The 24861-nt window shown below is 40.3% G+C and overlaps 1 long non-coding RNA gene across 1 annotated transcript; it reads right to left on the reverse strand.

Annotated features, from left to right (window-relative positions):
* Nucleotides 1–7059: 7059 nt before the first annotated feature.
* On the reverse strand, nucleotides 7060–24720 carry LOC311590159. The gene is made up of 3 exons (XR_014776791.1): nucleotides 24600–24720; nucleotides 15706–15806; nucleotides 7060–7289 (listed from the first exon to the last, which is right to left on the reverse strand). It is a non-coding gene; the product is annotated as an uncharacterized lncRNA (long non-coding RNA).
* Between the last annotated feature and the right edge of the window lie 141 nt (nucleotides 24721–24861).

Below are 24861 nucleotides of genomic sequence, written 5' to 3' on the forward strand. Positions count from 1 at the left end.
GTCTGTGATTGAGTCAGTCAAGCTCTTAAATATGCTGGTTGTGCCTTTTAATGAATCTGTAACAAAAGCAGAAAAATAAACCCCACCAACCTATTGCTAGAATTTACTCTCGAAAAGTGGAACAAGGGATCTAGGTCTGAATAAAGAGTTCATTTATTTTTCCTTTTGGTTCATGAATAATCAAGGCCAACCTTGACTGCAGCTCTCCAACCTTCTCCTTTTGGGAAATATACCAAAGAGTAGAAATTAGAAACTTGCTTCTTTATTGTTTAGACTCAAGTGTTGCAAGGAGTCAAGGCTGCTCTCTCTCTCTCTCTCTCTCTCTCTCTCTCTCTCTCTCTCTCTCTCTCTCTCTCTCTCTCTCTCTCTCACACACACACACACACACACACACATACACACACACATGTATATACACAAACATAAAATGAAATTTAAAAACTAGGTCTAAACATACCAAATGAAGAGCTACTTTGTGCCTTTGGGGAAGTCATCTTCTCTCTGACACTTCTTGCTTTCCCACGTCTTATTTTGCTTCTCAGTCTCTCGAGCCTCTCCTCTGAAAAGCCCTCACTGCTGCTGCTGATGCCAGCCCTTCACCTGGCCTCAAATACGCATGAAAACTCATTAAATGAAACATGATGTATTAAAAATCAAGAGGCTTTCGTCACAGTGTATTTCTCTTGTTAGGTTTGCTTGTTCTTTCAACTTCACTAGCACATTTCACTCATTTTATTTGGGGGCAAATTAGTTAGGTATTAAAGCCACAGTGTTCTTTTGTCATAAAGCCACTACATTACTGCACTGATCAGAGAGCTCCATAATCAAGACCAGATGAGGCAAAGAAATATTTCCATTGATGCTTGAGTTAATCTCAGTCATCAGCTTCATGCTTTTGAAAGACCAATGAAGACATAAAGAACTCAAAGGACGTGCTTGGTCTTAGTGTTTAAATAGAAACACCAGATTTTAGGGTACTAGCTATGACTTTCTTTGAAGATAGCACTTCTGAATTGGGCCAAATTTTAAAACGTCTAAAACACTAACTTAAGAAGGTATGCACAGACCCAAGGCACATGTGCACATACATATGAATACACACAGACACATATAAACATAAGTACACGTATGAACATACTGATATGCACACATATTCACATACTGATATACATAAATGTATATAAGTGTACATAAAATCATAGATGAACACAATATGCTTATGCATACACAAACACACACAGCGGTGCATGCATTCACACACAGACACAGACATACACACACTGAGCTCCAGATTTTCCTTGGCAACATTTTGAACACAGCTGCTGGACCCAGTCGTGAATGTTGACAATGGGAGAGGCGACACAGCAGACGGTCAGCACATCCACTCAAATGTCAGGCGGCCACATCATTAACACAGTGCACTGCCCAATAACTCCCAGCTCCCTGTGGATGCAACTGTGCAGGAATAATTACTTGGACATCACATGTACTTCATCACTTCCAAATTAGATTTTACTAATCCACCGCTTTATTTCCAGAGTAATCTCATTAGTGCAGCGGTGTTTCTGCCTCCCCCATGTCTCAGAAGATTTATTGCCTTAGAGCAATAACAAGATTTAATGTTTATCGAAAGACGCATCATTTTAAGATTCAGACAGAGGTGTTGGGGTTGTGCACATCCGTCCCTCTTCTCTCTCATCCTTCAGACTTCAAGAAAGATTGCAGAGTATAAATGTCTATGTCTGTATCCTGGCTTCTCTTTATTGAAACACAAATAAAACCATATTAAAGACTGCTGCTGCCTACCTCAAACAAAAGGAATGGATGGTAGGTTATTAGATACCGTTCTTCCCCCTGTGAAAATGCAGCAAGGAAACTCTTCTGATTTATTTACTCACTGGGCATTGTAGTAAGTGCATGCGTGTGCACGGTGCATAGGTGAATGCACTCCCTCCCATATGCACCAGTGGAAGACAGAGGTGGAATTCAAGTGTCTCCTTCCATCCTTCTCCATAGCATATTCTTTTTTTTTTTTTTTTTTTGGTAGTAAATCTCTTTATTTTAATGTTTGAAACCAATCTATTTATACATAGAACATAAATATAAAGGTAACTTTTAAATTTCGTATAAGTAACATATTTTAGAGATCAATTTAGACTGCATATTCTTTTAGACGAGGTCTCTTGCAGAAGCTAAAGGCTGCTATTTTGGCTATATGAGCCGGTGTGTGAGCTGTGGAGATCTACCTTTCTCTGCTCTACCTCAACCACCATAGCACTGGGGTAGCAGATAGACACACCACACACAGCGTTGACTGAAGTGTTTGGAACTGAACACAGTTCCTCATGCCTGTACAACAGGCGCTTCTCACTGACCCTCTCCCTACCCCACCCCCCAGGAAAAAGAATATGTGGGCATTTTCTCCACTATTATTTTCTCCATTAAAATAAAATAAATAGTCTTGATGATTTTCCTTCACACATGCAGATCCAGAGAATGCAGGGTTAGAGAACAAAGGCTCGTTTGTCTCTGCCCAAAGACAGTGGAGTCGCCAGAGTTGCAAACTCAAGATTATTTCAGATACAAAAATCTTTGTTTCTTGTCATAGCAAAAACAAAACAAAAAATTCAAATATTTTCTTCTACTTTGATACAATGAAATAGAGTGGTTTGGTAGGTTATCAAATGGTACAATATTGAATGTTATGATGACATGAGCTGCACTATGTAAGGTATCAGTTTTCTTGTCATATACTCAACCTGTTGTTTAGATATGTTCTGCCTGTGTGGTTCTAGAGCATTGCTGACTGATAGCACCTGTAACCCATATATTCATTGTACTTGGATGCTAGCTAGAGTTCTGGGCTCACAGAAGGATAGAAAGCTTTGAAAGACTTAGCTTTTCATCCAGAGTTTTTCAGCAAATAATAATCTGAGACTGAGCCGTCCTCAGCATTTCCTAGCTTCCATCCCATGTCTATCCAGTAAAGAATTGAGAAATATTCCTATGTATGATTAGAGTTATGGGTGCTCATGGATTTCCATATATTTTATAAAAACATTTGAAGTCAATTAGGCCTATAATAAAAGATAAAAAAAAGAGCATAAATGACAACAAGTGAGTAAAGTTGTTATGCAGTATTGATTGTGTACACACACACACCAAAGATGGAGACACATTGCAAGTGTAGACTGCAAGGCTTACTGGCCTCCATAGAGATTATGTATGAAGATGGATCATGCCAAGATCCACACAAGGTGTCTAAAGTGTGGCTTTCTCATTTCAGCATTTTGGACACCTAGACATCCAACAATAATTCCAGACAGAGAACACTCCTTGTACCCTAAAGATAGTTTTTTAAAAAATTACTGACAACCTACATTAGGAATAACCATATTTGGGTAAATAGAATAAATACGAACAAGGGAAATGACCGGAACTAAAGAAAAGCTAGGGCATGGAGCCCACAGAATGGACTCTTTCATTTCTTCACTCTTTGTTTCTCAAGGGGACACTGTGACCTGCAAGCATGCTGTGCAGCCAGCACAGTGCAAAGCAGGATGCAGACTGGAATGTGATCATGATGAAGGCCTTCCTAAGCTGGTTTGATGGTGGCATATCTTCCTGGTATTCTATTGCTGTGATGAAAGAAATGGCTACATTTTCATTGCTGCCTTGTTTCCATGGCAATATAGCTCAGAGCTTTTCCAAATTTCTATCTGCAGTGAAATACGTTACATAAAAGAGTGTTGTTTTGCCCAAACCTTGTGGAAGGTGGCAGCAACTGCTGTCACACTTAACTAGCAGTGTCAAGGATACATCTAAGGAGGAGGTGGAGGTCAGAGACCTGAGATGGGGGCACTGTGTCAAATGCTTCCTACACAGACAGATACGGCATCTGAGAGAGGTGTCAGGCTTTGGAGAAACTGAACAAAAGGGAGGATAGAGGCACCAGATCCCATGGAAAGGAACTCAAACGTACTTGAGTATACAGAGTTATGTTGAACTGAGTTGAGGAAATATTGAAGGACTGCACTGCAGTTGTTGTCAATGCACCATAGCTTTCCTTAACATCTTTAAAGTAATGCTCAATTTTATAATAATATTATAAATTTGGCATAATTGCAAAGTCAGTTCTTCACAGACTTCTTATAATTCTTGGATGTCACATAAATGATGCCACAAACTTGTTGATATTTTTTGCAGATGTAAGAGATCTGCTGTGGAGTCCACTGCACATAGTAAAGGTACTAGCGAGGCTGCAGAGCCCAGTGTACACAGGAAAAGTATGAGAGGTTGCAGAGCCCACTGCACACAGGGGAGGTGCTGGCAAGGCTGCAGAGCCCACTGCACACAGGGAAGGTGCTGGTGAGGCTGCAGAGTCCACTGCACACAGGGAAGGTGCTGGAGAGGTTGCAGAGTCCACTGCACACAGGGGAGGTACTGGCAAGGCTGCAGAGCCCACTGCACACAGGGAAGGTGCTGGTGAGGATGCCAAGCCCACTGCACATGGTGCTAGCAAGGCTGCGTGCCTTCTGGATGTTCAAGATAACAGCTTATTCTTTCCCAGTTTTCAGAGGCTTTCTGTATTCCTTTTTATGTAGCCTCCTTTGAATTTCAAAATCAGAAACTTTCTCTCCTACTCTATCATCCCGCCCCTGATTCCTACACTTTCCTCTTTTCATACAGGGATGCTATGGCTAATGTGTTCACAGTTTTTAGACAGCCTCAAGGGAGCATTATTTTACTTATCACATCCTCTGCCTAACTCACTTATCATTTTTTTCTTCTGGTTTTGTCTTTAATAGGATAAAAACTATATTGGCAAAAATCAATTTAGAAGAGAAGGGGGCTTATTTCAGCTTATAATTTCAGGTTATGGTCTTTTATCAGGGATGTTACAATGGCAGGATCTTGAAGTAGTTAGCTACATCCCATCCACAGTCAAGAATAGAGGAGAATAAAATACATGCTGCTTGCTGGCTTTTCAGCTGGATTTCTCTACTCTTAAACACTTCAGAACTCTCTTCTCAGGGAAAGGTGCTGGGATTAATTAAGACAATGTCCCATAGATATTACTACAGGCCAACCCACTGAAGGCAATCCTTCATTGTGACTCTCTTTCCATGAGATTCTAGGTTGCATCAAGTTAAAAATGAAAACCAACCAACAAAGTTACCCTCTTGCATTGTAGAGTATTCACTACTAAACGTCACCAAACATTCATTTCTCAAAGCTAAGAAACAAACAAACTGATATGGGCACCATTATTATGAGCTAAACTACAAATTGAATTTTGTGTTCATAATCTCCTCTTTCTGCTCCAAGCTTTTACTAGGGAAGCTGAAACAAACAAAGAAATAAACAAACAAAAAAGAGGCATCCATGAACTGTTTGCATTCATCACCGAAGTTCAAAATCACATCGATGAAGATGCATGTGTTGTAGAATGCTGTCTTCTAGGCATGGTGTGGCTGTTGCCTTCTTGAATTCAGAGCAGCTGTGATTACCCACACAAGTTACAAGATTGGACTTATTAATATTCATGAAAAGGAGGGAAGGCACAAGAGAAAGGAGCTCACGGGTAGCTTCTGAGATAGTGCATGAGGCCTCAGCTCAGCTCTCCAGAAGCTATGTAAGTAGTTACCATGACTGGGGGAAGTGCCTCATGTGCCTGTAAGTAACTCCTTATCCTTGTTCCTAATAAATTAGCGTCATTGGTTCACCAAGCTGCATGTGGGTAAACATGTCCTAAAACACATTGTCAGCTGGCCCTGGAGATGGACTTACAGTTGATGTGAAAGTATTGGGCTTCATAAAGATTTTCTAAAACTATACATTGTTAGCTATCCCCCACATTTCAAATTTCTGAGACAGGATCTCATATAGCACTTGCTGGCTTCAAATTCATGATATAACCGAAAATTACCATGGAAAATTACAAGTCTTGCACCACCACACGCAATTTTATTAGGTGGTGGGGACAGATCCTAGGTTTTCAAGCATGCTAGTTGGACATTGAATGATCTGAACCACATGACCAACCATTGGTGGATTCTTACATATGCCTATTGGAAAGTAGAAGATAATATTCATTTTTTAAATTTTTTTATTAATTTATTCTTGTTACATTTCAATGGTTATCCCATCCCTTGTATCCTCCCATTCTTCCCTCCCTCCCATTTTCCCTTTATTCCTCTCCCCTATGACTGTTCCTGAGGGGGATTTCCTCCCCCTGTATATGCTCATAGGGTTTATATACTATTGATTATAGCACAACCTAAATTTGTTAAGAATCTGATAATGTTGTAAGATATGAATGTTTCTGAAATGCGGAGTCCACATCCTAGTCATCTGCACACCATCAAGGGTTAACCATGATAGTAATGGAGGGACACTACTCGGGCATCAAAATCTGAAATTTCTGATGCACTGTGTGTCAGTCATAATCCCTCTGTTAAAGGAGTACAACGCCCTTCTTCAGAACTGTGATAAAGACTCAGTTAAATAAATTATGTTGGGTATCTAATAGATACTACAAATTATCACTAATAGAAACAAGCTCATAAGTAAATATTTATGAGTAAATGTACCATCATTATCATTTGAAACCAATCGCTTAAATATGAAAATCAGTATTTCAATATAAAAGGTTTGTGATCTTACCCTTGTTTTGTGGACCACTATTAGTCTCAGTGGTTTGTAAGTAAACTTTTAAGCTATATTTAAAGTGGTCCCTGTTCAAGCCATTATACACTGGCATATATTTGAAGGACATTAAAGTCATGTTAATGAGAAAACTTTAATCCCTTAGGTGATTCCTCAGTGGAAAGAGAGTTTTTTATTGAATCCTTTATGTATACTCTTAGTAACTTTCCATCAGCATGGGAGGACACGGGACCCATTATGACTTCTCTGATTTCTCTTGACTTTATCACTTTAATAACTGTTTATTCTTATGACAAATGTGAAGCCCAGACAAGATAGAATCTGTCAGATTGTTTGTGTAACTTAGTCATTTCCTCAGGCATAAATTTCTATATCTATAACCTACTGCCTTTCAGGTTCTGCAATAGAATGTTCACATATACTGCTCACAGGATGCTGGTGTTTACTTTTTCCTAAGACCTCTCTCCAAAGTTTGCAGGTGACTGTCTCCTTGTTGTATCCTCACACAAGATGCTTCTTTCCTGCATACAATCTCCTGGTTCTTCTTTTCTTCCTTTCTGTACACACACCAGTCTGTTAAGTAGGGTCTCTTAACAACCGACAGTATAATTTAATCATTCCTTAAAAAAAGAAAGGTATATTGACAAACAATCTCATTCTGAGGTATTAGGGGTTAGAGTTTCAGCATACAAATTTGACAAGAAGGAGTGTCCTATTTAGATTTGATTGTCAACCTGACACAGCTCTGATCATCTGAGAGAAAAGCCTCCATTGAAGCAACGCCTAGATTAGACTAGACTGTTGGCATGTTTATGGGGGTGAGAGTTGTCTTAATTGTTACTTGGTGAAGGAGGGCTCATCCCTTTGTGAGTGGCACCATTCCTAGGCAGGTGTTCCTGAGCAGTATAAGAAAACCAGTTAAAAGCTACTCAGAGAATGGGCCATAGAGGAGTATAATCCCCATGGTTTCTTGTCTGTGAGCAAGATCTCTGGTGAGAGATAATGCAGAACAGAGCAACTCTCTGGCCTGCCTTTAAGTCCCTGACTTGATTTCCCTCAGTGATGGACTGTGACCTGGAAAGGGAAGCCTAAATAATCCCTTTCATGCCCTAAATTGCTTTTGGTCAGAGCATTTTTAAAAAAAAACTATTTTAATAATTTATTCATATTACATCTCAATGGTTATCCCATCCCTTGTATCCTCCCATTCCTCCCTCCCTCCCATTTTCCCCTTTCTCCCCTCCCCTATGACTGTGACTGAGGGGGACCTCCTCCCCTTGTATATGCTCATAGGGTATCAAGTCTCTTCTTGGTATCCTACTATCCTTCCTCTGAGCGCCATCAGGCCTCCCCATCCAAGAGACGTGGTCAAATATGGGGCACCAGAGTTCATGTGAAAGTCAGACCCCACTCTCCACTCAACGGTGGGGAATGCCCTGTCCATTGGCTAGATCTGTGTAGGAGTTTGAAGTTTACTGAATGTATTGTCCTTGGCTGGTGTCATAGTTTGAGCAGGACCCAGGGGCCCAGATCTGCCCATCATAATGTTATTCTTGTAGGTTTCTAGGACCCTCTAGATTCTTCTATTTCCCACTCTCCTATGCATCTCTCACCTAAAGTCCCAATAGGATGTCCTCTCCTCTGTCCCATTTTCCTGGAAACTGAAGACTTTCATGGGACCTGCCCCTTGGGCTATTGTCCAGATATAAGTGAGTATATACCATTTGACTCTTTCTGTTTCTGGGTTAACTCACTCATTATGATCATTTTTAGTTCAATCCATTTGTCTACATTTTTCAGGAATTCCTTGTTTTTAATAGCTGAGTAGTATTCCATATGGCTGAGATCAAAACTTCAAGTGACACCACATGCTGGCAAGGATGTGAAGAAAGAGAAACACTTTCATTGCTGGTAGGAATGCAAACTGGTACAACCACTTTGGAAATCTATCTGGAGCTTTCTCAGAAAAATAGGAATAGGGCTTCCTCAAGACCCAGCTATTCTATTCCTTGGAATATACCAAGAAAATGCTCCACCAAACAACAGGGACATATGCTCAATCATGTTCATAGCAGCCTTATTCATAATAGCCAGAAAATGGAAACAGCACAAATGTCCCTCACTAGAAGATTGGATAAAGAAACTGTGGTAGAGTCAGAGTATTTTATCACGGCATCAGAAAGGAAACAGATAGATAGGCCCAGCTTGATACTCAACAATGTAATAGTTCCTGCACTGGTTTCCTAACATTGCCATTAAAACTTGTTTTAAGCAGGCCCTCTGCCTTCCTGCCCTCGCTTTCAGGGGCGTTTTTGTGACAAGCAGGAGACCTAAGAGAGGCTAGGCTTCTGGGAGGGTATGGGGGTGACTCTAGCTGAGACTTCTAGTAACAGGGATCATGGAGACTGACGAGGACACCCTTTCATTAGACAGTACTCCTAATTTGCGGGGGGGACACCAACCCACTCACAAAAACTTGTACCAAAATTTACCTTGCCTAGAAGATGTACAGGGATAAAGAAAGAGTACAGATTGAGGGAATGTCCAACCAATGCCTGGCCCAACCTGAGACCCACCCCATGGGAGACAGCCAAGCCCTGATACTATTAACAATACTCTGCTTTGCTTGCAGATAGGCCCCTATCACAGCTGTCCTCTGAGAGGCTCCACCCAGCAATGGTTTAAAACAGATGCTAAGCTCACAGTCAAACATTGGGCAAAAAGTAGGGATTCTTGTTTTTTAAAGTGGGGGGCAATAGAATGGCCTAGAAGTGACAGGAGCCCCACAAGAAGACCAACAGAACCAACTAACCAGGACCTAGAGGGGCTTGCAGAGACTGACGTGCCAACCAAGAACCATGCATGGACTGGACATAGGCCCCCAACACAGATGTAGCTTCATGTGGAACCCCCAGTAAGAGCAGCAGGGGCTGTCTCTGACATGGACTCTATTGCCTGCTTTTTAAAAAATTGCTTCCCCTTGGCAGGGCTGCTTCACCAGGCTACAAGGGAAGAGGACATGCTCAGTCCTGGTGCGACTTGATGTGCTAGGGTGGGCTGGGGGGGAGGGGGCTCCCCTTTTTTGAGAATTAGGGGAGGGGCACAGGAGGGAAGAGAGAAGGAGGGTAGGACGGGGAGGAGAGGAGGGCGGGTGCTACAATCAGGTTGTAAAGTGAATCAATAAATTAATTATTTAAAAAGTTATCTTAAGCTATATGGCTTAAAAAATGACAAAGATGCATTTCCTTATAGTCTGGAGTCTGGACATGTGAATGAGGGTGCTATCCAGGCCATGAGCTCTCTAAAGGCTCTTGGGAATAATCCATCCAACTTCTCATCTTTTGTTGATCCACATAATGCTATGCTCTCTGGGTGGATTACCAAATGCAGACTCTCTGCTTTCCATTCTGCCTTTGTCTCTGTGTTTAGCAACATCACCCTTCCTCCGCCTCCATCAGTGCCTGCTGAGTCTTTTCTCACAGTAGCTGCCTGGCTTCTGCTTAAGGATCTCAGGAGATCCCCAGCCTTTCTTCTAGGAAACCATGCTTGACCACGTAAGTTACTGGAAAGGGACCTTTGTGTTATGATTATGTCCACTATGGTCTTAGCCTCAATAGTCTTGTCCTTTTTACACATGCCAATGAGAGAAATCGAGAATTAGAAAATAGGGATTGAAACTTGTTACCAACATGGGTGCATAGCACCTAACAGGAGCTTACAAAAAAAAAAAATACTAATATTGATCAGGTTAGCCAAGAAAATATAATTATAAAGACACTGGGTTGTTTTTAAGCTAACAATTTCAGGAGTCCCTACCCATGACTATTTGGCCTATGGTGAGGCCATGGGTCATGATGGGGAGCAAATGAGAGAAGCAAAAGCATCCAAAGAGAGAAAGGATGGGAGGGATTGGGTCACCTCCACCTCTTTAAAAACTGTACCTCATTGTTCCAATAGCTCTTACTAAGTCTTCCATCTTGTACTCCTCCTGATAACACCTGGGCTGGGAGAATAGGCTTTGTACACATTGACCTGCTTAGTGTAGTACAGATCTAACTAGAACGCCTACCAGGTGAATGAAAGTGACATATTGCTTTCCACAGTCTACGATTACACACATACATAATTGTTTAATACAAATCATGTAAACTGAGTCAGGAAATAAATATATGATGATACATCGTTATACGCAAGCATTTGTCACACGAAGTGAACTTTGTTAAATATGCCTTTTTAAATACTAGAGTCCTTTAAATTTATCCTTAGCATTTTAATAGTAGACATTTGTTTCTAGAAAGTAAAACTCCCCAGCGAGATACTGAATGCTATGGTTGGTATAACGAATTTTGAATGTTACTATACACAGAGCATGCACTAGTTGTCAAACCAGCTCGTCATGTTTTCTTTTTTCCATTTATTTATTTATTTATTTATTTATTTGATCTCTTTACAACCTAACCACAACCCTCTCCCCCTCTATTCCTGGTGCCATCATCATGCCCCATCCCCCATTCCCAGTTCCCCCTCTCCTTCTTCTCAGAGAAGAGGAGGCTCCCAAGGGGTATCAACCCACCCTGGCACCTCAAGTCATAGCCGGGCTAAGCAGTCCTCTCCTACAGGGGCTGACAAGGCAGCTCAGCTAGAAGAAAGGTACCCACAGTCAGGGAACAGAGTCAAACACAGCCCCTACTTCCATTGTTAGGGGACCCACATGTTGAGCACTCTGCCCATCATATGTGTAGGGGGTCTAGGTCCAGTCCATGCATGTTCTTTGGTTGGTGGTTCAGTCTCTGTGAGATCCCATGGGCCCAGGCTGGTTGGTCTTCTTATGGTGTCATTAACCCCTCCAGCTCCCTCAATCCTTCCTCTCACTCTTCCACAGAACTCCCTAAGCTCAACCTATTGTTTTGCTGTTGGTCTCAGCAATTATTTCCATCAGCTGTTGCAGGAAGCCTCACAAAAGATAGTTATTCTAGGCTCCAGTCTGCAAGCATAGCGGAATATCATTAATAGTGACAAGGGTTGATATAAACTCACACACCTATGAACACTTGATTTTTGACACAGACCCCAAAACTATATAGTAGAAAAAGGAAAGAATCTTGAACAAATGGTGCTGGTCTAACTGTATGTCTGCATGTAGATGAATGCAAATAGACCCATATTTATCACCTTGTTAAATACTTCATTGAATCTTGTGACACATTAAATGTCCAGACTGGACATAGATGGTTATGCCTTTAAATTGGCTAGAAAAATATTTCCAAAATAATTTCAGATTGGCAATCTCGGTGAAATATTTGCCTGCGTTTTGGTAACTTTTTAAAAGACTTCTTTATTTATTATTTATGAGCCAGTAAGCCAGAAGAGGGCACCAGATCTCTTTATTGATAGTTGTGAGCCACCATATAGTTGCTAGGAATTGAACTCAGGACCACTGAGCTATCTCTCCAGCCACGTGTCTTGGTAAATTTAAACACAAAAACCCAACTGCAGGTTTCTAAACATTGTTCCTACATTGTATCCCCTTACTCTAGGAGTCTTGGCAAGTTTTATATTTATGGTATTAATGCTTCAAATCTTAGTTATTTGTAGAGAAAGGAGAGGCAGGGAAATTAAATATAATGATATTATATTCTCATTTTCATCCTGGAGATAGATCTATCTTTAGGAAATATAATTATCCTTTATAGTAGTTCTTTGCCTAACAAAAATTGATGATCCCCTAATCAAGCCCTTTCCTTTTGACTTAGATGAGAATAGCTTGAGGCTCTAATGGCCTTCTGTTTTCAGTCACTCGTGTAAGAAAGGGAAAGGATGACTTTTTAATAGGTCAAATTGCATTAGAGTAGTTCTAAGTAACTGCATATATTCTTTCCCCTGTATAGAAATGCAATTGAACCAGACTTAATGAGAGTAATCCTGTGATGAAGATGCCCAAGGTAGTGGATCATGAGAAAAGAGAGAAAGCAAGGATGAGAGAGAGAGAGAGAGAGAGAGAGAGAGAGAGAGAGAGAGAGAGAGAGAGAAGTAAAGGAAGGAATAGAAAATGAAAAAAGAGAGACGGGAGGGAGGGAGGGAGTGAGGGAGGGAGGGAGGGAGGGAAGACTTAGAGAGGACAGACAGGAAACTAGCCTTCACTTTTTAGTCTCATAAACAGGCAGCCTCCTGATTTCTAAACCTGAGGACTTTAGTTATCGATCTGTTCTATTTGAATATTTATTATAAGAAATGACAATTGTTTTCTTTTCCAATTTTAATATTTTTTCCTTTAATATTTTAATACCATTACCACAGTGGCTAGAAAATTATGGTACTCAAAGTAATTTTGTAGGTAAATTTTAATAGGAAGTTTCTAACACTGCACTACTATAATGTTTGATGAATTATTGACAACATCTGTTATCAGATTTAGAATCCTGCCTTGTCTACTTCTCTCACTTGCTGGCAGTCTTTGAATTTTGTCAGGTGACATCTCATCAGATGTTAAGTAATATTTTATTCTATAAAGACTATGGACTGTTAATTTAGTGGGCTGCATCGTGTGTTTCTATGAAAGTCTCATGGTTTCTGGTTTACCTCTGCCTAGCACATCTTTATCATTTAACTATATTATAGATTTTCTAGATTCTTGATTTTTAGATGCATCCTCTTTAATTTGAGTGTTTAGCAGTTACTTGTCAAATCTCCCCTTGAATTTTGATGTCTTATTTTTAATTCCTTCTCTCTCCCTTCCTTCCTTTTTTATTTTCCAAGTAACATGCATGCTAGGCAAGTACTCTACCAGGAATGGACAAACAGACAGACACACAGAGAAAGACAGGAAAAGGAAATGAAGAAAGAAATTTTCAAGATATAATGATTGAGATGGTTTGAGATAGTCATTTGAAGATGTGAAGGTAACCTTTATATGTGTTTTGCCTCCAAAAAGCCAACCAATAAACTAGCCAGTCCAAAACAGTCACATGTCAAAGTATGCAACTCAGAGGGACTGCATGAGCTTAAAATTTTAAATTCAGCTTTGTCCACACAGAGAGCAGAGAAGTATAAAACATACAGAGCATATGGTTTTGAGTCACTACTAACCAAAGCCTCAAACTCTATGGACTGTGTTTCTTGAGTAGTGTATTTATTTAAAGTTAATACCAATTAATATCAAAATAATGAGTCATTAATAATGACCATTCATGTCTAGGTGAATATTAGAGGAAGATTTGCTATAAGAAAAATATTTTTGGAGGCAGATGCCTGCTTACCCATGCCAGTCCACATACGAGTCCACCCTTGAGTGGGACCACTCAGTACTCAGCATGCATTAGAAGTATAGAGGATGTTAATGGGATGAATAACACTAATGCAGTGACAATAATTTTAGGTTTCCTAGAGTGTTCTGAGAATATGCAGAGCAGCTCTGGCTCACTGACATCTTAGAGGTCTCTTCTGCCAAGTTATGCCAGGACTGAGTGTGTTCCACTCAGCTCTGTTAGGACTGCCAAACGGACTCCTTCCTCCACTCCCAGCACAAACTCATAACATGAAATTAATCTGCACAGCAAAACCTTTTATTCAAAACAAACCTGACCTCTGAATCAAGTCACAATCTTTACCTGAGTCCAACCACTGGGCTTGTTAACTTTTCTACAATGGAGATGTCTTGTACTGTGCCCAGTCTCTGAATGACAGACAGAATTGTAAAATACAAAGAAAAGAGGAAAACATGCAGTGGAAGCACAGCCCCTGGCTCGCTGAGCTTGTAATAAATATTTTGGTGCACTCTAGTGGTGAATTGAGAGAAAATGGGTGATGAGGCACACTTGGGACTGCAGCAGTGGCCCCTGAGGAAAAACAGACCACAAACTGTGAATTTCAAAACAGAGGGAATGTGTGAGGACACAGCTGAGTGATCTCATGAGCAGCACTCCTTGAAAACATTTGCAGGACAGTGACCCCAGTTATAATAGGAAGAATAGAGCCTCTTCTGCATAAGCTGAAATACAATGTATGTGCTTGGCAAACATGTCTTTGGTCATCATTTTCTTTCCCACAGCAATTGAGTTTACTGGGACCTTCACAAAGTGACAGAAACAACAACAACAGCAACAACAAATCATAAGAATTCCTCAACTTCCAGAATGTGTGTGTGTGTGTGTGTGTGTGTGTGTGTGTGTGTGTGTGTGTGTGAAAAACTCATATTCATAAATACAAACCAGTAGCTTGCAAACTGAATTTCCATACTAGCTGGAAATGTTTCACACTTGCTCCTTACCTTTCCCCCATAGGCCAGACCTTTCTTCTGAGTTTATCATCAAAGATGCATCTCCTACACAGCCCAGGTCTTCCCTCCTGGGTCTGCTAATCATTAGTTGATTATTTTTTTCTTACAAGAGCTTCCTCTGGTCACCTGTTCTATTTCTGCATTGCTGCTAATTTTAATTCTTAGCATTTTCTTTCAGTAGTTTATCCATTTCTTAGGACCCAGCTGTGCCCTGGCCATCACCATCATGTTTACCGCACCCAGCCCAGCATCCGATGCCCTGTGGACTTTGAGAATACTTGATAAATGAGCAAAGTTGTAGACAATCTGACTGTGGCTTTCGAGAGTCTTCATAAGGATGGATCATAGCCAAAGGCCCAAGTCCTTCTGAAGTTTAACCCAAAAGTAGACAGAAGGAAGTTTAGACATTTTCAGAGAGGCTGAAGGGATCCATCTTTACAATGGTGATGGCCAGATGCTCTAACCACAGGCCTGATTTCACCCTTCCTTCTTTCTCATTCTAAGGCAGGGAGTAGAATATTCTCACATAATCTATACTAAGGAGGAAGAAAATATATGGAAAGTCCAACGTATTAAGTGTTTAGTCTGTCTGTCTGTCTGCCTGCCTTTCTCTTTCTCCCTCTCCCTCTTCCACTCCCTCCCTCCCTCCTTCCCTCCCTCCCTCCTCCCTCACTCCTGTGCGTGCGTGAGTGTGTGTGTGTGTGTGTGTGTGTGTGTGTGTGTGTGTAGCTAATCCAAAGGGAAAGAGAGACAAAACTCACCTCAGTATGTTTTAAAGTGTGGGGGCTTGGAGAATAGAAGATTACTCTCTGTCACAAGCTCATCATCATCATCATCATCATCATCATCATCATCATGTGTCCTAAGAAGGTAATAAAACACTTAGTGACCTTAATTACTTTGTTTGTAGAACAAGGATCAGGTGCCATCAGGTAGAAGTCAGAAGAGAGTTTCGGAGGCCAACAGCATCATATGTAAAATTATTTGAACTGTGGAAGGGTGGTGGTGCAACCCCGGGGGAGGACATTAGAAACATTAACAGATACTGCGTTGAGGATCCACTGTGAATCAGACATTTGCTTAGAGCTGGGAGACAGAAGAACGAGAGCTCGAGGGTCCTTTGCCTTAGTGACCTCCATGTTCCCTCGAGAGGGAATGACAAGGAGCAAACAGGTGAGTCCGTAAACATGCCAAACTCAGGATGGCGAAAATCCAGAACAGGCTGAAGAATGACGAGCGGTGTAATTTTATGTAAGGTGGCCATGTAAGCTTGTCTACAGAGGTGACATTTAAACTGAGACCCGAGTGAATGACAGTGGTGTGCAGATGTGGTGCTGGGAAGGACAGTCCCTTACAGTAGAAACACACCAGCAAAAGGAAGAAAGTTGGCTGGGCTGGAGAATATCAAGGCTGCACTCCAGCGAATGGCCGAGCAAGCAGAGGATTCGGAGGCACATAAAGAGATGGATCAGCAGTTAAGAGCACATCCTGTTCTTGCAGAGGTCCCCAAATTCATTTGACACCCCAGCTCACAACCACCTCTAGCTCCACCTCCGGGATATCTCTGGCCCCTAAAGGCATTTGCATTCATGCGCACATACCCCTTCCCCCATACAAATATGAACACAATTTTTAAAAAATCACTCTAGTACAGTGATCTGCAAGAGAAAGTGTGTAAGACACAGTACCAAGAATGTCAGTGATCTGTTATGGGCGTATTGCCTGTGAGCCATTGAGCCACACCCTATTCCCCCAGCTGTCAGTGTGTCTAATTTTTCAAAATTCCTCTACTAAAGTTCAGGCTTTTTTTTTTTTATCATTTCTTGAACATTTGAATGATGACCACCTCTTCTGTCTAGGATCTGATCCAAGAAGAGGCTTCTTCTTTAGCCTTCCTGTCTGTGTCAGTTCCTCTTGGCTGTGACATTTCTTTAGACTTTATCTGGCTTGGGCGAGTTTTAAGTGTTTTGAGAAGCATTAGTGAGATATTTTATAGACTGCCCTTGGATTTGGATTCTGTTTAGATTGGACTTACTGGTTCTTGTAAAGAAGCATTAACATGCCTTTCTTATGGTATCATGTTGTAGATGCATGCTACAGCATAATTTATCCTTGATGCTGCCACCCTGAATCTCCCATGGCAAGACTCTGCCCACTACTGGATCCCACGCTTCTGGGGTAACATCTTCTTATCCTGGGAAAAAAAGCATCTGCACAGCCATTGCAGAATTATACACATTGGTTTGTTCTCCCCCATTCAATGGACATGGGCTTTATTTTATTTATTTATTTATTTATTTATGTTTTATGTATATTTTATTTATTATAATTTATTCACATTACATCCCAGTTATTATCCCACTCTCCCTCCCTTTCCTGCCCTATTCCCTTCCCCTAGACTTCTAATGAGGGACGTCCTACCCCACTCTCTGGCCACAGCCTATTAGGTCTCATCATGACAGTGTGAACCACCTTCCTTCTTCTGTGTGCCTGCAAGGCTGTCTTGCCAGGGGGCAGTGACCAAATCATGCATGTCAGAGGTTCCGCAGAAGCGCTCCTCCTCCACATGGAGAACCAGCTGTCCATCAGCTACCTCTGAACAGGCAGTCTTGGTTCTTTGCATGCATTGTCCTTGGTTGGTGCAGAAATTGTCATCTCTTTAACCAATAGAGAAATTGTTACCTGGTCTTGTGTCTGTGATGTCTTTCACCATCATCTAATTTCTTGAGCCATAGAGGAATGGCTTTGCTTATTAGCATATATTAGGTTTTAAAATACCATTCTTATACCTGCAGGCATACATGTGTCACAGTCATATTCATCCAAGGCACCCAGCTTGTCTCATTTTCCCCTCTTCGTGGTTTCTTTCTTCCTCTCAAACATTACCCCATCTATGTGCATGTCTTTTAAAAAGAAATCTGGATTCTCTAGATGAGAGAAAGCACGGGTATTTGTCCTTCTGGGTCTGGCTTATTTGGGTTAACACTATGATGACAGGTCTACATGTTCTCCTGAAAATAATGGAACTTTGTTCTAGTTGAACAAAACTCCAATTTGTGTGTTGGGGTTTAGGGGGCAGTATATGTGTCGTGTGTGTGTGTGTGTGTGTGTGTGTGTGTGTGTGTGCGCGCGCGCATGTGTATGTGTGTGTTTTGTTTATATCTGCTGTCGTCAGGTTATAGTATCACAGAGATATTTTGATATTGGCTCTGATCATATCAGAATATACTAGAGAATTTCATAAAGATTCCTGTGGCTACAATAGAAAGAACAACATTTTAAAGCAGACTGGAGCTGGAAGCTTATGAGATGTCTTCTTCCAGTGAGGAGACAGTGTCTCAGCCAAAGGCAGCAGTAGAGGTGTAAGAAGGGTTGGGATACAGTTCACCATATGGGCCTGGTCATTTACTCATCTAATGGATGTGAGGGACAAAACAAAAAACAAAACAAAACAACAAAAAACAAAAAACCAGAAAAGCCAACAGTGGCTCCAAGCTTTGCCCATTCAATAGAATAATGTGTGTCAGGATTCTCTGTTTAACTGAACACCTTGTGGGGAGCAGTTTGGGAGCTTTAAATGATGCACAGAATAAATATAGCAGAGTCATTTCAGGGGAAAATCTACTTAAAAGAGCAATTGCCAGGATTGTTTTGACTGGTTTCTAAGGGGAATCAGCGGCGTGATTCAAATACAGGCTCTCCTGGCCAAAAGAAGCAGATGGTTGCTCTTCCTACGGCTGTGGATTTCAGGGAAGGCTTTCATTGAGTTTTCAGAGATTGCCAGTCTCATAGTTTCTAAATATTTCTCTCTGATGGTGAATTTGTCTGTGCATAGTCAATGCTCACAGTCCTGGATGATACTAGGCATTTGGGAAGTGGAGTAGCAACTCTGAAAACAACTATGAAAGCCTAAAGTTTCCATAACTTCCCCCCCAAAGATCACCTCCAGCTGAGGACCAACTGTTGAAATGCCTGAGACCATGGAGGACATTTCTCATTCAAAGCACAACACAGCCCCAAAAGCTTACAAGTCCTTCATTCATCCAACAGATGACTTATTAAAGACATGTCATATCTTACATGGATGAAGGAACAGTGAGGAGGCTCTGTAAGTCCCAGAGTACAGGAGAGTTCAGAAGGGATTCTCACTGCTTAGCCCTTCTGGACCATAAGGAGATCTCTTTCAGATAAATTTTTAGCATCCCTTCAGAATTCCCAGAAACTCCAAGATGGCACAGATAGTCCTCCTGTAGCCTACACCCAGTTTCCACTACTGGCCAACTGGTCATTACTCCCATAGAACCTACTACTCCATCATAAGCCATATGCTTCTACCACTGGGCATCTGAAGGTGCTGCTTTCTTTGTGTAAAAACACTTTCTCCTTTGTGCCTTATTAGGTGCAGTTTTGTGTGTGTGTGTGTGTGTGTGTGTGTGTGTGTGTGTGTGTGTGTGTGTGTGTTAATCTGTATTTGTTGTGTGTAATTATAGGCTTTTAACACTTTTTCACACACTTATATAATGTATTCAATTGTATCCTATTTGCCCTCTCTTGACCTCTTCTCTTTTCACATCCCAAAGATTTAAAGTTGTTTTTCTAATGTTCCCACTTCCCTCAAATCTCTTTCTTTCTCTTCTCATGTTAACATCTGGGTCATTGTCAATGAGTGATATTTTCTAACTTCATTTCTTATCATTCTGTAAAGAGCTTATCCTAGAAGGTAACACAAATATAGCCTTGTTAACTATATAATTGAAAATATGTTTACTCTCTGTTTTCACGTAATCTCAACTTTGTTTTATTGCATAATGCTCCTAAAGTCAACATTTTTGTACTTTTATTATTCAATCTAGGAAAATAAGTACACATTATTAACATAAAATGATACTTATTGCTTAAACTGCAAACACAAGTCAATGTGCTTCAAACCTCCTATGTAGTGACTATCAGTAGTTACTTTCTCTCTCTCTCTCTCTCTCTCTCTCTCTCTCTCTCTCTCTCTCTCTCTCTCTATTTCCTTTGCTCTACAACTTGGACCTCTCCTACTAGTAAACCCCATCTTAGATGTGGTCACATGGTTTGCTTTGGCTCCTGGAATGTTGACAGAGCAAGGGCAGATTACAGAAAAAGACCAAGGTGCACCAAGAGAGGTACCTGAGACACCATCTGAGGGGGACTCACGTCTTGGAATCTGGTCTCTAAGCCTAGGGGCTGGAAAGGGAACATTGAGTCTTTCTTTGCATTTCTTCCAAGACCATGAGCCAACCATGCCAACTGTTCACCAGGGATCTATGAGGCATGTGAGCATAGCTGCCTGCCAACCATCTTTTGTTAATCCCATGAGCCTAGCAAGGCCAGCAAGACCAGCCAGCCCCAGTCACACTCAGCAGGCTCACCAGTGCAGGAAATGTAAACAATTACTCGTGGCCAAAAAATTCTTGGTCCATTACATTTTATACATTTAACATTTTATTATTTGAATGAACCAAGGGAAATGATGTTTTAAATCAACAGGCAGCCAGTGTCTCCCAGTCAGGTGTTACTGGCAAAACAAATATTACAGCACATAAGTGAATACCAACAAACTCCCACATCGGGACTCCAGCCTTCACTGCTGTCCTCAAGTCTACCAAGTTCGCCTCGCCTGCTCCATGTTTAAAATGTCCCCTTAGAGGCCTTTTCTGTGATGATCACACTGCTTAAGCCATCTCTCCCTAGGTCTACTCTCCCTACTCCTGTTTCAGAACTTAGACTAACAAGTGTTTATTCAGTCTATTTACTGTTCACTTGATGCCATGAATGCCAATAACAACATAACTGTTTTTGTTTTCTGAGACTTGATTAAATATTGTTCATGAGGGTAGTTGATCAACTAACATATTTGATCAGCTAACACAGGCGACAAATTCGTGAGGTGAATATCACTTCATATTGCAAAAGGTCCTCAGGCTCAGGGAAGCAATTAATTTTACATGGAAACTCAAGCGACAAATATCTCAGCCACCAGCTCCACCTTAAAATCAGTTATAATTCATTTAACCCAATGCAGCGGCAACTTCATATCTCTGTGGTTTTCCTCATGTCTATTTTTATAGTGACTAAAGTGTCATTTCAAGTTTTAGTATAACCTATCTTATAAATATTATTAATTGATGCCATTACTACTCTTGTTAACTGAAAAAAAAAAACCAGTGGGTAGATGATTTTGATCGTGATGTCTCTTACAGATGATTTTAAGCTCTGTGTAATCGGGTATATCTATTTCTCTAAAAATAGTTCTTTGAGATAAATTACAAAGCAAATGGTTAGCCAGATAAACTATTTGCAATATTTTGAAGCTTTGAACAAACTGTTTAATTTATTATTATTATTATTAATTACAGTTTTTATTATATGTTAGCAATCAAGCCTCAAGCTTTGTGCATCCTAGGCAAGTACTATACCACGTACCTGTGTTGCTATCCCCGAGGTTATTTATAAAATGTGTTAATATCAATGTATTCTATGACCAGTTATGAATGTAGTGATGTTTCTGTGAGTTTAGAACACTAAATATACAATTTAATTGTTAAATCAGCACTCGTGAGGAACACTGCCCATGTTTCTGTTTTATTCCTTGAGTATTGGTAAACATTGTTCACATATTCTTATTTAATAATCCCCAGACCATTGTGAACATTGTATTTGCATTTTTATCTATATATATCTTGCATACATCTTCTTTTTCATTTATTGATTCTTTATGTTCCTATTAAATTTTTTCCTGATTTGAGTTTCTACAAATCATTTTATAGCCTAATTTCTAATTTTGCTAAGGGTAAAATTTTATAATATAGATTATATTAGTCTTATAGAGCCAGTATCAATGACATTTATTTTCAGGAGACACTGTTTTTCTCAGATGCCAAATGCTTTAGACTCTCTTGTGCCCCACTTCTATCATAATGGCCATTGTTATATTATTTAAATCTATTTTAAAGGAAATCACAGTTTTTTAAATTATGTAAACATTAATTCACAAGTAATTTTAGTCTTCTACAAAAATGATGCTTTTTTGTTTTTTATTACACATTTTTATTAATTTATTCATATTACATCTCAATTGTTAGCCCTTACCCTGTTTCCTCCCATTTTTCCCTCCCTCCCACTTCCCCCCTTCTCCCCTCCCCTATGTCTGTGATTGAGGGAGACCTCCTCCCCCTATATATGCTCTTAGAATATCAAGTCTCTTCTTGGTAACTTGCTATCCTTCCTCTGAGTGCTGCCAGGCCTCCTCATCCAGGGGACATGGTCAGAAAAGGCGCACCAGAGTTCGTGTGAGAGTCAGATCTCACTCTCCACTCAACGGTTGAGAATATCATGTTCGTCAGCTAGGTCTTGGTAGGGGTTCGAAGTTTACTGCCTATATTCTCCTTGGCTAGAAGCAAAAAGAGACAAACGGTATATACTCACTTATATCAAAACACTAGTCCAAGGGATAGGTCCCATGAAAAACTTTACTTAGCAAGAAAGTGGGTCAGAGGAGAGGACATCCTATTGGGACTTTAGGCGAGAGTAGCATGGAGGAATGGGGAAATAGTAGGACCCACAGGATCCTGGAAACCTACAAGAAGAACTTTATGACAGGCAGATCTGGGTCCTGGGGTCCTCCTCAAACAAAAATGATGTTTAATCATGAAATTTCTAATTCATTTAGCCAACCCAATGGATAACTAGTTCTTTGAAAAATTAAGCTTAATTTAAATAACTGTGAAGCTTTATGCTGTTCATAAGCAGAGTGACACATACTAGCACTTAACCACTTTATATATATTCCCGCAAAACAAAATAAGGTTTTATAGATTATTTTAAATGCTTTTATAATGAAGAAATTAAATATACTTAGCATATAGATGAGTTTCTCTCCATCTAAATATCACACAATATGAACATGTATAAAACATCATATTGCCCCATGAATATGTTTATTTTTATGTTTTTAGAGATATGTTAAAAATCAACTTAATTTTCCAAAGAACTAGCTATCCATTGGGTTGGCTAAAAGAATTATAAATTTCTTGATTAAACATAATTTTTGTAGAAGACGAATACTACTTGTGAGTTAATATTTACACAACTTAAAAATCTATGATTTCTTTAAAAATAGGTTTCAATAATATAACGCTTTTTAAAACTGTGATCTTAAATTTTTACTTCAAGCTCCATTCATCTCAATGAGTTTTTTTTTTTTTAAGCAGCTGCATGACAGCATCAGAGGTGTCAGGACAGCAATTAACTAACTCATAACTTAAAATAATTCCAACCGTTCTTTAAGACCTTGGATTTGAATGCTAATTAAGCAATTAGAGGCAAAGAGGACAATCTCCAGCTGATGCCTTCTGGTTAAGTCAGCAGACCAAAAGGATGAACCCTGTTAATATGACATTTAAACTATAATAAAAAATAAAACCTAAAAAAAAAACAACAAAAAACAAAAACAGCACTCAAGAAACAAAACAAAACAAATCTAAGAACCAAGGCTTGGTTTTAGATATCGGGAGGGCATTTTCATTTGTATAGATGTCTGGTCTAATGTTGATAAAGCACCAAGCAGAATTACTACTGTTTTTTTTTCCCCTGCTGATTTGTCAAAATGAAATACCGATCTCCAACAAACCAGGAAGTGCAGATGGGAAGGCGGGCTCTTAGTGTTCGGATAGTATGATGAACAACTTCTTCTGGGTCCTCCTGCTCCCCATGTTCATAGAATGCAGACTAGATTATCCCACCTGAAGTTCTTTTTGGTATGATTGATTAACCTTCTTCTTTATACACACCCCAAAAGAAACCCCACCCTGCAAACGCATATTCAGGAAGGCCCTGACTCTGTGATTACATCGCAGTGGGTTCTGCATATTCCATTTGCCAAGTTTATGGATGGATTAGATTTTGGTTGGAGGGTGAATGTCAGTCAGACAGCTTAAGGTGGAATCTCTATCCAAACCTGTGTGTGGCAGCACCTTTTGTGATGCAGAAAAACCCCACGTCAAATGGTGCTGAGACTCGAAGTTCAGCTTGCTGCTCTGCGTATGACCGGTGCCAGCCAGTATGGCAACTTCAAAGGAAGAGATGAGAAGTAACTCTGAACAAATTCTCTTTCTTTTCTGTTGTTTAGAAAAGGATTCTGGCACACACCTTGTACTTACATAAATTCTTTGGGAAAAGATCCATTTTCTAATCCTTTGTCCCCAAAGGTCATCACACACTCTCTAGGAATTTTAGGTCTCTAAATATGGTGTATGGGCAGTGGGGAGGTGACCTTACACATACACACACCCAGTCTTGATATGGGTGGCTGCATAATGTGCAATTAAGTTTGTCCAGAAAGTAAATAAATCTGGAGTTAGAGCACGGATTTTGGAACCTTTGTTGAAGGACCAGGAGTTTCTGAGTTGAGTCTACCCAGTCTCATCTCACAATCCTGTTTGGATGGGTACATTCGTCTGATTTCTGCTTGTACCATGGTTGAATATAAGGTTTTAAAGTCATAACTCCAGTGGACCACGCATTTGGCTGAATTTCCCTCCCGCCCGGCCCCCTGCCAAGGAATCCAAAGGCATTGGTGTGACGTTGTCAGTATGATGGAACTGAATCCCTGGAAGCCTGAAGGACTTACTAAAGCAGAGAGAAGATGGCCCAGGGATGTGGCTGAGGGAGTCGTCATACTTCATTGGAATGCTCTGTAAAGATTACCCAGTCAGTTTTTGACTCAGTGGATAACCGGTGACCATCTTCTCCATCTGCTAAAGAGAGTTATTGCTTAGTAATCTCATCGTACATTACAAAGGATCGTATATTATTGTCCGTCATAAAGCATAGAATGATAAGGGGAAAGCTGAGAGTCCTTGGTGCCGTTACTGTTTTTTACAAATCAGATG

The sequence above is a fragment of the Acomys minous genome, assembly GCF_964271855.1.
Source record: "Acomys minous genome assembly, chromosome: 2".
NCBI classification, from domain to species: Eukaryota; Metazoa; Chordata; class Mammalia; order Rodentia; family Muridae; genus Acomys; species Acomys minous.